At 37.8% G+C, this 16968-nt stretch overlaps 1 protein-coding gene across 1 annotated transcript in view; it reads left to right on the forward strand.

Annotated features, from left to right (window-relative positions):
- Nucleotides 1-421: 421 nt before the first annotated feature.
- The window catches only part of LOC135215486 (transient receptor potential channel pyrexia-like), a 57914-nt gene continuing 41367 nt past the window's right edge, over nucleotides 422-16968 (forward strand). The window contains exon 1 of the mRNA XM_064250244.1: nucleotides 422-925. The gene's annotated coding sequence lies outside the window, so the exon portion shown is untranslated. The remainder of the gene's footprint in view (nucleotides 926-16968) is intronic.

Raw genomic sequence — 16968 nt, forward strand, 5'->3', positions numbered from 1 at the left:
CTTAAACTATACGATTTTTAAACCGGGCTCATTCATGTTTCCGATACTATGCAAAATTACTAAAAGGATAATTAAAACAAATGGAAAATGACAAACCAAACACAATACCTACCCAGTGAATCGTGCAGCTGGCAGCAGAGTACTTCAATTGACAAGATGCAATCTTAATTATCCCTTTATTCTGGACATCGATATCAGGTATTCCTGTCTAATATAAAGTATTTTGTTGATATATTAATGCGTTAATAGTTCTTTTACGTTAATAAGGATAATAGTAACGTATTCTGGGAAAAGTTTCTTGGGAATACCCGAAAAAAAACGCCGGGCAAACTTTGGAAAATTACATTGTCGGCAACTTCATTCGCAGTTATCGTCGCATCGTGACGTTGTCCCGGATCTTCTTTGAATAACCCGAGAGTAGCTTTAACGATACGGCTCACTTCTGACCTGGGGAAGAATAATCAGTTCCATATGATATAGCACAGCATTTCTTGCTTTCTGTTTTAAACATAAATCCACGCTCTACAATGTTAGTAAAATACTACGTGGTAACTTGAACAAAACGTTTAGCTGAACCCGCCCACCTCCCTTAGCAGATCCCAAGCCCTTGGGGCTAAGGGGTGGACCGTGGAATTCCACATTCATCACTAGTGACTGGTAACTGAATGAATCGCTGCCCAGTGCCCAAGCCCCAGAGATACCCACACAGTGCTCGTTTTTTATGGCCCGTGCCGTATGACAGCCCACTGCCAGTCAAGCTGGTGCGTGGTTAAGTGCTAATATAACTATGAATTTGAAAAGCTATCCACTGTATCAAGTGATCATTTTGTATTAAGAAGTTAGCGAATTGTATTGTGCAATTACCGTGTGACTCTTGATAGAATTTGTGAAGGGAATTAATCTGCCATGACCTAAAAGTAACAAGGTAAGTTGTTTACATACTCACTTCTTGTTTTGTAATAAATGATGATGACGTGAATACCAGTTCATTTCAAGTGAATCTGTATTACGCACGTCTAGCTGTAGGATGGAATGACGGTTTTTGGGATTTAAAAAAAATCTTGGTACATACACATGGGCCAAATGTTAAGCTTAATAGGTATTGTATGCATGTATGTGTATCTGTGTCTCAACGGTGTATATCTGGTATTGCGGGACAGTTTAATACAATACCATTAAACTGTAATTTTTAGTTCAGCAGTTAATCGACAGACGCACACACATAAATGAGCATAACATTGATTGATTGTTTTGAATATGTTTGTTACATTGCAACGTCAAAGGTTAGCGAGGCAAAAGGTTTGACAAAAAAAAGTTCTAAAGAACAGAACAAGTTACTTGAAAGTTTTCCATGAGTCTACCTTTTCACGGTTAAAAATACCCTTGAACACTTTAGAACTACTTAGGAAATCTAACTCCAGAGATAGTTAATAAATCATCAAAGTTTATTATTAGTAGGTGACTCAAAGATTTATAAACAAAATTTCATAAAAATAAGTTAAATGTTTAGCTAATCATCTATGTGTAACGATGCTAAAAAAGAAATGAAGAAAATGTTTGCCTTGGTATGCACGATGAACGGTTTAGAATAGATATCGTAATTTATGTATTTATATTATTCGTTCGACCGATAAAATCGTCGAAATTTGACGCATTCCTAATGACCAGTGGTTTGCGTTCTTTTAATTTGAAAAAGCTATAGTGTTGTTCCCGAAGCTTTAGAATTGTCGTCATCCTCTGATTTCCCTTAGACCTGTGATCTTTCTCTCAAATGGCGGTGTATCAGGGCTCTTATCGTGTAGTATACTGACATCACTTGAAAAAGTATTCTAGCCGCAGTCTAGATATCCGAAGTTCATAATAGTGACACAAAAATCCTAATCATAATGCATTCAGATCTCATATGATCTGCTCTCATACGGTTAGATAGTTCACATTTATTTCCTCTCCAAATCACGCAGCATTTAAGGCGAATCTAAATTGATGACGTAAAGAGAGGATCAGTGTTTTCAGATAGGTTTGCTAGGCTAATCTTAAAACTACGTCACGGTGACTATTATGGTGTTTTTTCTTTCTTTCTTTCTTTTTTTTTTTTTTTTTTTGGGGGGGGGGGTGGCGGGCGGGCGTGAGCGAGGATTATTTTTCTTGCATTTCACATATTGCCAAAGTATGTCCCTTAATGAAAAGGATTAACCCGGGGCTACTAACCCTAACCTATAATTGGTTTCCTCGTCTCCGTCCTCTTGGGGGTAAACGCAGATTTGACAATGCAAGGGAAAAGAATGTGCCACATTGTCGTAAATAATATTTTCATATGCTATCTCTAGTAATATTTTGGCATATAATTGCCGTCAGTTATTATAATAATTTATTTTTCGGACAAAGTCCTATTTCAAAGAATCACAAGGAAAAACCTAAAATGCCAATTCGCATAATGAGGATTACAAGTTTGGCATGCTGCACCACCCTCCCTACGCCATCTTGTGACCAAGTGCGCTCGGCATATTATAATTACAGCACAAAAGTTGAAGAGGTCGTACGAAGGTTAAAATTTCAGTTAAAGGATAATCCAGTTATAAGATCCATCAATTCAGCATCTTAGGTCTGCAACTGACAGCTAAATTTTGTCTTTTTTATTTGTCCTAAGATGTTGGCGGCCCTGCGAAGGAAAAGATTAGTGATGATAGAAAAATAAATACTGAATATGAACGAGGTTATCAAAGCTCTTATTGATATGATTTTTTGAAGTTTCAATCTACCGGAATTGAACTGAAGTGCATTAATGCTATCTATCAGATGATAACTCTTTACAGCATAAAGACAAATGATAGCTTATCATATGCTAATACTTTTTAGAACCACACTGGGTAATCACGTTTATGATAAAGTCATTCATTGGCATAAAACTTAGTTTACAGGTAATTAAACTTGAATTCTGGGATTCTCTCCCTGCTTTCGTTTTCGCTGGGTCTGGTAACCTTGATGGAGTTAGGACCCGCTCATTTCATTGTTCTTTCTGTTGCTGTCATAACTATTAGAGAACGCCTCAGTGGCGTGGTCGGTATGGTCTTGGCCTGCCACATCGGTGGCCACGAGTTCGATTCTCGGGCATTCCATTGAGGGGTCTGAGATGTGTATTTCTGGTGATAGAATTTCACTCTCGACGTGGTTCGGAAGTCACGTAAAGCCGTTGGTCCCGTTGCTGAATAACCACTGGTTCCATGCAACGTAAAAACACCATACAAACATAGTACATATCTGTCAGACCTCATCAGGGTAACGGCATGAAAAGTATCGCAAAATGCTTAGCTCCAACTTTATAGTAATCGGAATACACTTATATATGTGTGTGGGTATACATAAACTTTCCTACTGATGTTGAAATCGCCTATTGTTTTCCAGTGCTGTGTGCTGACTTATTGTCATAAAAAGTGGACTTCCTAAATTCCGTTGTTAGTCATTATTTCTTGAGTTGCGTGAGAATGACTAGACGGTCGAAATTCCACAGAAATAGATTAACATAATTGGATATGATATTTAAGAAACAATAAAAATCTATATATTCTGTTTTACCAAACAGATATTTAGTTGAATGGGTTCCTCTAGGCGCCAGAAAATTAGGAAGACCAATACGGGCTGCTCTATGAGCAAGAGCCCGTGCTGGCATAAAGACACCTCAATCAAAAACAACAGGAAGACTCACACGGGAGGCAGGAGATGAGTGGAGATGTGTAGATAAAAGCGCTTTAAAGAGATAAGTGGCAACATTTTGCAGAAGTGGAAATGATGATGCCAATAGGCCGCATTTGTAATCTGATATGATAGTGTTGTTGTTTAGTCCGGGAAAATTTTGATTATAATCAGATAAGCGATTCATAAACCTAACGAAAATTTGCAATTCTTTTCTTTTTAACTAACTCCATCTCCGGTCATCTCTATAACTTCTTATGATAGTGTTAAAGTTTAATCCTGGAAAATCTGGAAAATAGGCAAATGTATTGATGTAAAACTTTAATAACCTGTTTTGCACGTCGATTTAGCTAGCTCTGCCTTTAGTCAGTTGTATAGCCTGGTCTCTAATATGTTTACCCAACCTCATGAACTTTGTTGTGGGTCTGCCATCAAAAAGAAAATAAGATATGCATTACTATGTCCTCAGGAGAGAAATCATAATTGATTTTTTTCTAGTTAGTAAGGTTTGAAAGCTTATTTGCAAGTGTGTGTACTACGTGATAGTTTTATGTGCAACCTTTCGTAAGTGAAAGACACTTTCATTTTGGCGTCTTACAATCCGTATAAATAGATATAAGTAACACCAGGGCATTGTGTACAAGGTCTCCATAGAGCTTGTTAGTCTAACAGCTGGATCTGTACTGAAAGAAACATTTGTATACGTGGCCTATGTTTGTGTGGGAATCTTCCTTGTGGGGCATTGCATGGTTGTTTCCTTGTATTCGTTTATCTGGCACTCCCATCTCTGTACCCTATCAGTAACCCGCACTCCTCATCCACAACACCCAATACGATAACCATTGCTATTTGGACGCCAGTATCAGTTTCAGAGATCTATAAATCGGAGATTTTTAACTTTGCCATTTTGCTTTGTTCAGCTAGTTCATGTTCTTGATTCATTGGAACCATTTGTTATTTTAGATTAATTGCATATCAATTAGTTCCTTACTTTAACTTCGAATTCAACGGGATAATTACTACTGCTCACTTTTTAGGGAAGGCTGTGAGCATTAGCTTATGCAAAATACATATTTTCACTTGTGTTGAATTTCACGGAAATTTGTTGATTCCTGTGCCAAGAATTTTTACTTTATTGTTAGTGAAACGTTACTGACCGTTACATAAACTAAACAAATAAATTCACCGAACTTGGCTCAGATCTAGAATGAATTTACTTATTATCAAAACCGCTCTGTTAAAATGTCCACAACACGTATCTGAGGAGAATTTGGTCTCTTTTAAGTCTCAAAGCATATTGAGTATGGGGAGTTACCACCCTTCTCTTAAAGAGAGAGAGATGCTACTTCGGTCTGTTCATTGTCTTTCCTTGATCAGTAAATGTTTGTTTTCTTAGTAAATGCAGACACCTTCAACAGACGCCTCAGTTTGATAACAAGTAAAATACAGTACTCACGATTTGGATCCTGAACTACAATGGTGAGTTGTGATATAGTTATGATAAATCTTCGAAAATATGACAAAATTCTACCAAATTTCTTTACAGAATCGTAAAAGCTTCCCTGATTTGTGAACAAATATTTGATCGGTATTTCAAGTGTCCCCTTGTGCCAAGGTATAATAATGCCGTTCAGATTGCTTTTGTATTTTAGTCAAATAAAAGGCTAGTCAAAGGAGCCCTTTTTTAACTTTCGAAAAGGCTGATTCCTAGATTAGCTACGAAATTATTCACTCGAAATACTGATTTTTTTTTTTTTTTTTTTTTTTTTTTTTTTTTTTTTTTTTTTTTTTTTTTTTTTTTTGTCGGCTCGGTTATTTCTTAGATAGTGACCCCAGAGGTTTTTACCCCAGTATGTATCCATCTTTGCGGCGTGCTTAGTACAAGCCCGTTGGGGATGACCGCAAAAACATAAAACAAAAGACTGTCAATATATAAAGTTAATAAACCCCGAAAACCTCGGTGGGGGGGGGGGGTCACTATCTAGTGAAGATCCGTCGGCTCTTCATTTGGTAAAATTTGTATAACTATTTCAGTCAAGTGCGTCAGAACAGGAGTTCTATGGCGTTACTACTATCTCTCTCTCTCTCTCTCTCTCTCTCTCTCTCTCTCTCTCTCTCTCGGGCTAGGTTTAACTAATTGACCCATAATGATCATTCCACCATCATAAAAAGATATTCAAAAGACAGTTTATTGAATTCCTTTGTACCGTAAAATAAAAAGAAAAAAAAAGTACGTTTTGGTTGTCGAACACAGCCGCTTCTGTTTATTTTCTTAATGTCGCCAAGAAAACGCACCCGTTTAACATCATGCCAGTGTTTAGAGTAGTAGGCATTAACACGATAAGAAGGAATCTATCTTGAAAGACAGGACCCATGCACTTTGCTCATATGAAACGGGTCATGAGTACGTCTTTCTGTTTTTAATGCATATGTGCCATGTTATGTAAATAAAATGTGCACGTGTGTTTACGTCATATATGTGTATATATATGAATATGCGTGTGTTCGTGTGTACGGTAAATATGTGGAATCTAGGGATTTTGAAATGACCTTAGGAACATTTGAACCCCGAGGGCTAGTACTAAACACGGCGAAACTGATTCATCTACACTGTTTCGCCGTGTTTAGTACTAGCTCCTAGTCATGTATGTGTGTATGGTTGTATGTATATATATTTTCTCCATCGTCTCTCATTGACCTATGGCACTGTCTGGGTAAGGAATGGTATTGCTCTTGCAGTTGACCACAACAAAGGACACAGAAACGTAATGAAAGGAAGACGTAAACAGGATTGATACAAAGCTGTAAGGACGAGTCATTTGCAAGTAACAAGCGATGCAGCTAATCTGAAAAGTCCGGAAATGAGTTTCAAAATATTCACAAAAGCTCCAAGCCAGTTTCTTTATTCATTTATACCACGAATCATTCGAATGCTGATTTTAATCATCATGTAAACAGTGCCAAATGCACTGGTCCATCCAGGAGTCATTTTCTGATTTCTTAAAATTCTCATGAACTCCGCAGGTGCATTGTTCGTTAATCATGTAAGTGTTGCAGAATATCGCTTGTTCTTCAGTAGAATTCCTTTGTTTCTCCATCTGCCTAAGTGCTTTCTGAATTCAGTAGGTAACGATTTCAATAAGAAAAAAAATTCTCGAGAAGGTCAATCTGCTTAGTTACGTAAAACTCCAATAGAGATTATCATGGTCCTCCGTTTAAGACTGAACCAGTGGGAGTGATACCAATTAAAAATGAAAAGGGACTAATTACAGTTATAGATGGTAGTTAATCGTCCTTTGTCATTTCCTTTCAAATTTACTCGCTGTAGTGTCCTTTCATTTTTATTATATCTGGCATTTGAGTACTACAGCCCTCTGACTTTAGTTTTCTCACTCTCAAACGGTATCCTCTTTCCTTTTTTAATTTATATAATAACTCTTACATCGTAAGAATTAAAAAAACACACACCCAGATTAACGAGCTTCCTAGCGTAAACGAAACCAGAGCGCTGAGGGAAGACACATTGTGTCAATAGAAGCAGCTTTCATTACTGCGCACTATGAGTTCCTGATCACTTAGATCACTTCAAAGATGAGAGACTTTGCATACATCAAATTCATGCATTCAGTTACCAGATTCTTCCTAGACGGATTGGCCGGTTTCACTTGTTAAGGGGTGGTTTCGGCTTTTTGGCCCCGGTTTGGCCGGTTTCATTACCAAGTGCATCATAGAAAAGGTATTCTTCCATGGTAATGGTAAGTACGTACTACCTTCGAAACAAGTAGAATTGACGAACCACTGCGTGTGTTCTTTTAGAGCGAACGCGTTCTTGGGTACTCAATCCTACTCGTAACTTGTCTCAGGCTCAAGGCATAAAAGACTTGATTCCGTTCCCCTTCTTTAGAAGAATCGAAAGTTTCTCTCTTTCGGTCACGTAGAGAAGTTTTTATCAGCTGTAAAATTTAATTACAAAAAAAGGCCTTCAAATAGTATGATATTGTTTTAAAAGTCACAAATCAAATTCCTATATTGTTGTTATTACAATTGAAGTTATTCGGCACTCCATTGTGAATGGTTACATTTCCTAAGTCCAAAGTTCATGTCAGTCTCTAGGAGAAAAACAAAACGTTTTGGAATTCCCACTTGTTTAAGGACTTAATGAATCCGAGTTAAGGGGGGAAGATTTCGTAAGCGGCTAAAGTATTCACAAAGTTATTATCCGCACCATATACACTTCAATGAGATAACGTATTGTTGGTAAATAAAATCCAGAACATGCATGCTCCTGGTTTCTCAACGATGTGTAATTTAATCTTTATAATAACCAAGTGTTACTGCCGCAGAAGACTAACGTCAAACAAGCCATACTTGTATTGTGGATTTTTTTTTATGCTGCAAGAAAATAAAACAGCATGAATCTGTCTTATACAGATGGATCGTGTTACTGACGTACGTGCGTTATTTCGTTTGCGGTTATCGTCTCGAAGTGTTAAAGACTTTCCTTTTGAAGTACTCCTTTTGCGTACTTTTTGTAACGTATAAAAAACACAAGATACTCTTTACTTGGAGTGGTGGGGAATTGTCCTACTTAACCCTTAAACACTAAACATGTTTTCCAGAAACACAAACACTAAACATGGGTATATTATACCTGACCGTAGGAGGAAAAAAAACAGTACATTTACAAATTTATTAATGCAATGGTGTACATACTAAATTAAAGCCATGGTAATTTTAATAAAACTATTACTAACCTCTAATGCATATAAATGCGTTATGTAATTGAGAAAGGGGAAAAAAATCTAAAAACTATGAATTTCCAAAACTTTGGGAAAAAATTCCCCTCCCCCCCAAAAAAATATACCACCAATTTTCAACAAACCTCCCCAAAACCCCTCCAAGGACCACTGGCTACACTTCCACTCAGTCTCCATGGCACAGACACTGCACAAACTGTAGGAAAGAGAGTAAAAAAACAACCTTTTTTAGTATACGAAAAATGAGTAAAGAGAGAATTGTTATCTTGTACCCTGGTATCTGCCACATCTAACCTAACCTACCAGGCATAACAATACTATTTCAGCAGATACAACAAGTAACTTATATTTTAGTCACATAAAAAGAACTTATGTTCACCAAAATAAGAAACAAAAACAACGGTTTCATGAATATTCCTTGATAATTACCTCAGGCTCAGACAGTCACAGCGGTAGGGGTAGTAGTGGCTCGGGCAGAAAGGTTGGCGGCAGCTGTGGCACCGGAAGGGTGTCTTCCTGTCTGCCTTCAATTAACACTTCCTGCAGCGTACCATGGGCTCCGTCATCTCTGCTGCCAATGATCCTGCACCAGCAAGCGTGCCATGAGGGTTGATGGAGCACATTTGTCTGATGATGGCCTTGACTTGTCTGTGCTGTGTCCAGACACTGATGCGTTGCTCAGCTGATGGTCTGATGAGCTGCAAAGCCATTTCGCTCATATAATTTCTTCTTCGTCTCACTGGGGTGCCTCCTACCCTGTCAGCGTTGGCCTTGTAGATGATCCATGAATTAATTACAGCTGCACTGATCATTCCAAAGAATATACATAGTGGCCACCTCTTGGTTCTCCTGCTGCAACTGTACTGTCCACACATTTGGTCAAACGTGTCGACTCCTCCTTTAGTTTCATTGTAGAAATTGATAATTTTGGGGTTCCCACTTTCCATATCTACTGTTGGCTGGGTGTGCATACTGGATAACAACAGGACATTCTTCAGCTTTGTTTTTGTGGAGGGTATATATGACACGAGTGTCATGTCCCTTGTGAAGAGGAATGCTGAGCTTCCTGTCCTTCAGCTCTGCTTATCCTTCATGACAGCAGGGATTTCTCTCTTATTCCCCATGACTGTCCCCACCAGAGTCATCCTACAGTTATGCAACAGGTCCTGAATGAGTGGCACAGACGTGAACCAATTGTCTGTGGTGACGTTGCGGTTCGTGTTGTGCTAGGGGCTTGTCAGGTCTTTTGTAAGACTGTGGCCGAGTGTCAGGCCTTCTCTTGGTCGAGTATCATCTTTCCCCAGGTAGGGAATACCTTTCAACAGGTATTTACTAGCCACATCATTGACCATGACGATTTTTATGCCGTATTTGACTGGCTTGTCAGGGATATACATCCTAAATGGGCATTTACCCCTAAAAGCCAGCAACTGCTCATCAACAGTCAGGTGCTCATCAGGTGTATAATGTTCTTCACATGCAGCAAAAAACATGTCCCACACACTCCTGATTAGGGCAAATTTGTCAACAGCTCGTCTCTCCACCCGCGTGGCATTGTCATCAAACCACAGGCAGTTGACCAGGAAGGAAAAATGTCCTCAGACATTGCTGCCCTGTAGAAAGGAGCCCCTGACACAGGGCACCATAACTCCTTGGTATTCAGGTGATTGTCTTTTCTGTAGCCACTAAATACAGGGACACCTATCAGGGCACGTATCTCTGTTGCTGTTGTGGGCGCCACAGTAGATGTCTGCGTCCTGTACTTCCTGGATTCTTCATCAGTTTTCTGGTTGGTCCACTCCACTATCACATTTAGCATCTCATCAGTAAAAAATAATTGAAAATACTCTTCTAGGGTGGTGGCCTGAGCAGCTACTTGTGTGACTGGGCCTGAAATGTCCCATAATATTTTGTGCTGGTGTACGTGGTCCTGCGACCTGAGACCTCGTGTGCCACACATAGCCTTTACTACTTCTTACTGTTGCCTCGCTGAAGGTAACAAGCATTTCATAAATTCCCCCTCATCTTCACGTTGTCGGCGTGGTCTTCATCGAGCAGCAAGGGTGGCAGCAGCAGCAGCAGCAGCAGCAGCAGCAGCAGCAGCAGCAGCAGCAGCAGCAGCGAGGGTTGCATCAGCAGCAGCAGCAGGGGTTATCGGAGCAGGGTCATTAGGGTCATCAGAGTCATCACGGTAGGCAGAATGACCAGCAGCAGAATTACCACTAAGGCCAGTAGAGTCCTGAGTAGAGGAGGCAGAGTCTGCAGCATGGGTGGAGTGGGATGCAGAGGAGCGGGGGGGACACCTATACCTCTTTGCCCGACTACTTAGCGAACTTGTTTGCCTGCATCGGCGTCAAACATCCTCTTCAGATTCACTGGATTCTGATTCACTATGAAGTTCATCAGGGACAGCAACGTACTCTCTGTCATCGTCACTGTCATATAACAGTTCACCTTCCAGTTCATCACTAGCATCACTACAACTGTCAGCAAGAAGGGCATCAATAATTGCCTGATCACAAGTGGATCACCTTCTTGCCATTACTGATTCAATTTAGTCACTATAATCAGTCACAAATAATAATATCTAGCCAGAAAAGTAAAAGATATCAGTGTGTCATCACAATAGCTCCGCTTTGTACGCTATTATTGTCACTAAAATCTGTACACTGCATAAACACTACTACTGTCACAAAATTCGGGTACAAAATACCCGATTTATTTTGTATTGCATTGTCACTTACTGTCACTAAATTTGGGTACAATATACCCAATTTATTTGTATTGCACTGTCACTAAACTCGGGTACACAATACCTGAACACTTGTCTATGTGTAAATCCAAGCTATGGAGCGGAGTGACCACACCTCCCTCTGAGAACACTCGACCGTCACTGAGACTACCAGGGATCACCGCACTGTAGCTTGGCAGGAACATTGTGTTTCTTCCATGACGTCACTAGCGTCGGGTAATCCACACCCATGTTTAGTGTTTAAGGGTTAAGTAAATTCACGAACAGCTTGTGAGTACAGAGCTATTTTTATTAGAGGAATGAACTGCTCATTTCAGGTTTTAGAATAAACTTTCTGCTTTTGTTTTTGTTGATTTTTATATAATTTCTTCTTGGATCGATTACTTTCGGGGTTAAATCCCCTCCTTTCTGTCTTTCTCTTTCTTCCGATTTTTTCTTCAGGCCTGGGCTAGAAATTGACATCAGGTGACAAGTCTCATTTGCCTTTGTTTTCACAAAGAAAAAGGAAATGTCAGACGAATTCTGTTTTGTTGGACAGTAAAGTAAGGAAATGGGCAGATTTATGTTGAAAGTCTCACAGACAGTCGCTGTTTGTTAAAAGAAAAAAAAATTAAGTATCATTACCAAATTCAACCTACCCTAACCTAATCTAACCTAGGCCGCAAAGTCATACTTGACCAGGTAAAGGAATAATGGATTTCTTTGCCTTGTGGAACCCATATCTTATCTATTATGGCTATCGTTAATAATAGCCTCTGCAATAGCGCCCAAAAAATATCCCTCTTACTGATCTTCCATTTGGAAGGACATGAATTTATGGGATGAATATAATAATTATGGATTAAGTCAGATATTAAAAAAATAAAGCTTTCAATGTAGCGTCTGTCGAATACATAACTCTAATACCACTGTTAAAGGATTAAAAATAAATTAAATTATTTGCTAAATACAAATCTTATGTAATTTTTAAAGATAGGTTTTTTTTTATTTCTGGGAAGGAGAAATTCCAAGCAAATGTTTGTGCAATTTCCGTCAGACCGGTTAAGTATGGTTTGAGAGAAAGAGATTCGTGGAAAGGGTCATTCTCTCATTACTAAAACGAATTAATAAATTTTGCATTTACAAACATTTTTAAGCATGCCCAGAAATATATTTATTATATATATATATATATATATATATATATATATATATATATATATATATATATATACATATTTATATGTATATACAATACCCATGAAAGAAACAAAAAGATTAAACAGGTCACTGTATTTTGGTGGAGACGAAGATCATTGTATATTGTTCTGATGGTAATGGGCCATTTAATTTTCTTTGCTTCTTTTATACCATACATTATATTAATATATATAATATATATATAGTATACATATAATATATAATTATAATATATAACATAATATACTATATAATATATATATATAATATATTAATATTATTATATATTTATATATAAATATAATATATACATATATATCTATATATATATATATATATATATATATATATATGCATGTGTATGCAAGATACCGGTACATATACGGAGACGAAACATGTACTAATATACTCGTACCATACTCTTCAATAGGAAATAACTTGAGTTGCCGGATGGGAGTACGGTATATCACAAGTGCTATGCCGCTCGCAAACTTAGATAACAAATCCATTTGAGCAAAGGCAGAACCAGAAGGATCCGAGAGACAGTTAAGTAGATGCTTTGTCCTGGTTGTCTGTCTTCTTCTTCTTTTTTTTTTTTATTTCTCTCATCGCATCTACCAAAGCTGATAGGTGACCATAGTGTATGGAAGTTTATCTTGTATTTATTTTTTCGCTTACTCAGGGAGGAAGCCTACAAACTACGTTGTTGTTGTTGTTGTTGTTCTTGGTGAGGGCCTAAAAAGGTCTGAAAAAGGTGTTTCGCGTTGAGTTAAAGATACAGGAATTTTAGGAGAGGACATTTATGATATATTTATTAGAATGAAAAATTATTTTGAATAAATTATAGCGTATTTATTTGATCGTAAATTTTAGCAAGTTTTAAGTTACATTAAAAGTTAGGGATATAATGTTTGCAATATGAGTGAGGGGAAAATCTTGCACTCGTCCCGAGTAAGCTGAAGGTCGGGTCACGCCTTGTTCATCCTTATCATTATTATCTTATTATTATGAGTGTGGTGACACATTGTCCCAGTCCCTTGCTCTCTCTGCCCTGTAAAAAGCTTAGTAACCCACTATTCGGTATTGAATGTAATTACTGTCCTTGGAATTCATTTCAGATTATATTATTATTATTATTATTCATGAAGTAAATAGATTCCCACGACAATGAAACCTGCAAAGGAAACTTCTCAGGAAAGAGTAAATAGCAAAATGGAAGACGAGTGAGAGATAAATACTCGCATATATAATCTATAACAAATACCAATTAAAGATTGCAAATAAGAATACAGACGTACATAAAACCTCCATAAAACGAATAGGAAAAAGAAAGTCCACTTGCGTGTAATTTCTCAAGAGCCCAAAGCTTAGAGACATTTATAGCTCTTCGGCAGGTAATGATGACATCTGAGCTGACCCAACGATCACTAGCAACAGAACAATAGATCTTTATCAGTAAGTAAATCAGATATTTCTATCAATGAAACAAATGACAATCAAAAGGGACGCGTTATATTATTATTATTATTATTATTATTATTATTATTATTATTATTACAGTGAAAAAAAGCTTTTGTTGTGATTTCGCCGATCATAGACTGCATTTATGTAACAATCAGACACTGGCGTTAATGACCATCAAAGATTTAATAGCAAATGCAGGATAGAATAGCACAATCGTTCCTTTATCTAACCAAAGCCACCATTAGTATGCACGCTCATTTATAAATCTGTAATTAAGACGTGGGTTGATACAGCCGCCTCTGTCTTTGATAATGTAACCGTGCAATCGGGATGGACGTTAGTTTCAGGCATAAAGAGCCCTGGGACACAATGAAGGCGCCAGGCAGTCAGTCACTCTTACGCGAAATAGACCAAGCCTCATGTGTTTCTTCCTCAGAGGAAAGTAAGTAACGTCAGCGTTTAGATGAAAGTGAGACGTTTATTCGCTCGGTTGTGAGCTACTATTTCCCTTGCAACCGAATCCTTCGAAATTCAGTTGTCCTTCCACACCTATTTAGACACGAAGTCTTGATAGGAGGCGATGCCTTGGATGAATGTACAGCGGCATGATTTGACTCCAATGACTCAGTCTATACAAAGGGCCGCTTAAGTCGAGTTTTGAAGCGCTCCCAAGGGAGCATCCGAGAGACGTACACACACGAGCCAACTTCATTATATTAGTCATACCCGAAAGACGATCCACTGGTGCCCTTCATTGACTTAATACTCATTCTTAGGAATGGTGGCTTCCACTAGTCTTACATGGTACTTCATTGCTAAATGAAAATAACATTAATTGACAGGTTTACGCTTTAATAAAGATATTGTGTGGTAAATTTCGTAAAAACATTTGAACTCTCATCACCATCATGAAAAAAAAAAAATATCGATAGACTTACAACACTATAGGCAAAAACAATGACAAGGGACGTTAGCAGAGAACAGAATAATGCTCAGAGTAAGAAGCAATAAGCAACATCTGTTTACATAAGAGGCAAAGGCCAAGCATGGTTAGTGTTGTCCCCTGGACGGACAAACAAAGAGACCTCTGTTTTGGCGGGTTTATGCCACTATCACGCCACCGCCTCCCTCTCTGAAAGGCTTGCGCCATTGGCGACATAAAATGTCACGCGATATACACATCGTTCATAATAAGCAGCTTTAATTTAAGGTCGTCTCGAGATGAGGAAGCAAAGGGAGGGGATAGATCTAGTTGTGGATGATACTAATATTAGATTTGCACTGGTTTTATCCCACTTTTCCCTTTTTTAATTGGATAGGTTTTTTACAGTTCTTCTGTTCGCGTCTCAATCAGTTGGAGTCTTACAAAAGGTTTTGGAAACACGTGTTTTGAGATAAGATAGTCACATATCACCTTACAATCTTTTCCCTCTCCAGCTGATAGTTTAAAACATACTGTCAATTGTGAACAAAGACAAATTACATTTTTTTCCACGTTTTAATGAGCTTATCTATTTATTGCACTTGTCTGTTACAAAGCTATATGATTGACAGACTTGATAGTTGATCATGTGAGTAAAAGAGGATAAAATTACACATGATAGTTTTATCACAGCTCAAAGGAACTTTGTTGTCAACTTTGGTGGCTTGAGATTCTGTATGAGTACACTTTTTGCCATTGTTTAATAGTTTGTCACAGGTCATAAACTATGGTTACTTTTTCGCCGTCTCTTGTTCTGATGAAGGATGAAAAAGACAGTTGTTCGAAAATAGAGGACTGGTTTTGGGTTTTATGGGTGGAGGTGACGGATTTACCCACATACACGCGTGACTATTGTATGTTCACAAATACTAAGCCACAAATAACGTCTACTATCAGATTCAATATATCTTGGGAATAACTTACACCCAGGGAATCATAAATGATTAATGCTTCGCCAGATGCAGTTATCAGATAATTAATCACTGTCTATCGTTGTTTCTAGACCTAGTACCGGGACCTTTCCCTGAAAAAAGAAAAAAAAAAGCGGGACGCCATAACTTAAAAACCAACCATAGAATTTTCTTAAAAATAATCTCATTTTGTTTCTCACATCACACCCAAATTGCTCGTAGTCTGACGTACCCGAACCTTTTGACAGGGCAAAGAAACCGGGCTGGTGCAATACTAGCATACATCTCAGGAATTTGCTTCCCGTACACACATACACTCACAAACGCACAATACAGAATTCACGCCTATCGCATTTGCTCCTTGTCGCCTCCGTTCCAGTAAGGCGTTTCTCGAAATAGGAGGTGGCCTTTCAAAAACACAAAATCAAAATTTACTTTCATCATTTAACTCCCGCATCGTGGCTGAAGGCCTGCACGGAAGACTTGGCCAACAGCAGTTATATCATATACTCACAAGAAGAGACTGTCGTCTCTTTTCAAATTTTTCCTGTGGCTTCAGTTCATAAGCAAATCACGTGTATGTTTTTGGGATATTTTACTAATATATATATATATATATATATATATATATATATATATATATATATATATGTGTGTGTGTGTGTGTGTGTGTGTGTGTGTATATATATATATATATATATATATATATATATATACTGTATAAATAGTGTACGTATATATGCATATATACACATATGTATACACAGTATATATACTTATATATAGATGTGTGTGTGTGTATTTACATGGTTCACATACTCGATTATTACCCACCTTGATAAAACTGATTTGCTGTTATAACTTGAAGTAAATAATAGCATCTTCTATATTTGTTCAGTTGTCAGAGAAAAATTAAAGAACGTCTTAAATAAATCTTCAATGTTGTGTTTTCTCGCCAAGGATCATGTCAATTATATTTGCGCAAACATTTACCTTTGCTTTTGTCAGTAGTTTCCAAACATTACACCGAAGCCAAAATAACAAAAGATAGGAAATGTTGAGAAGCGCTTATGAATATCACTAAGAGACATTGAACTTACTTATTTAAACTTACTACATATGACCGAGTTTGTCTCGATTTCGTAGCATAGATAAATGAGGTGGCTTAACCTAATGTCGAATAATCCGCAGCGCAGCTGTGTCACGACACCGGATATGTGACTCTTACTCATT

The sequence above is a fragment of the Macrobrachium nipponense genome, chromosome 5 (genome assembly GCF_015104395.2).
Source record: "Macrobrachium nipponense isolate FS-2020 chromosome 5, ASM1510439v2, whole genome shotgun sequence".
NCBI classification, from domain to species: Eukaryota; Metazoa; Arthropoda; class Malacostraca; order Decapoda; family Palaemonidae; genus Macrobrachium; species Macrobrachium nipponense.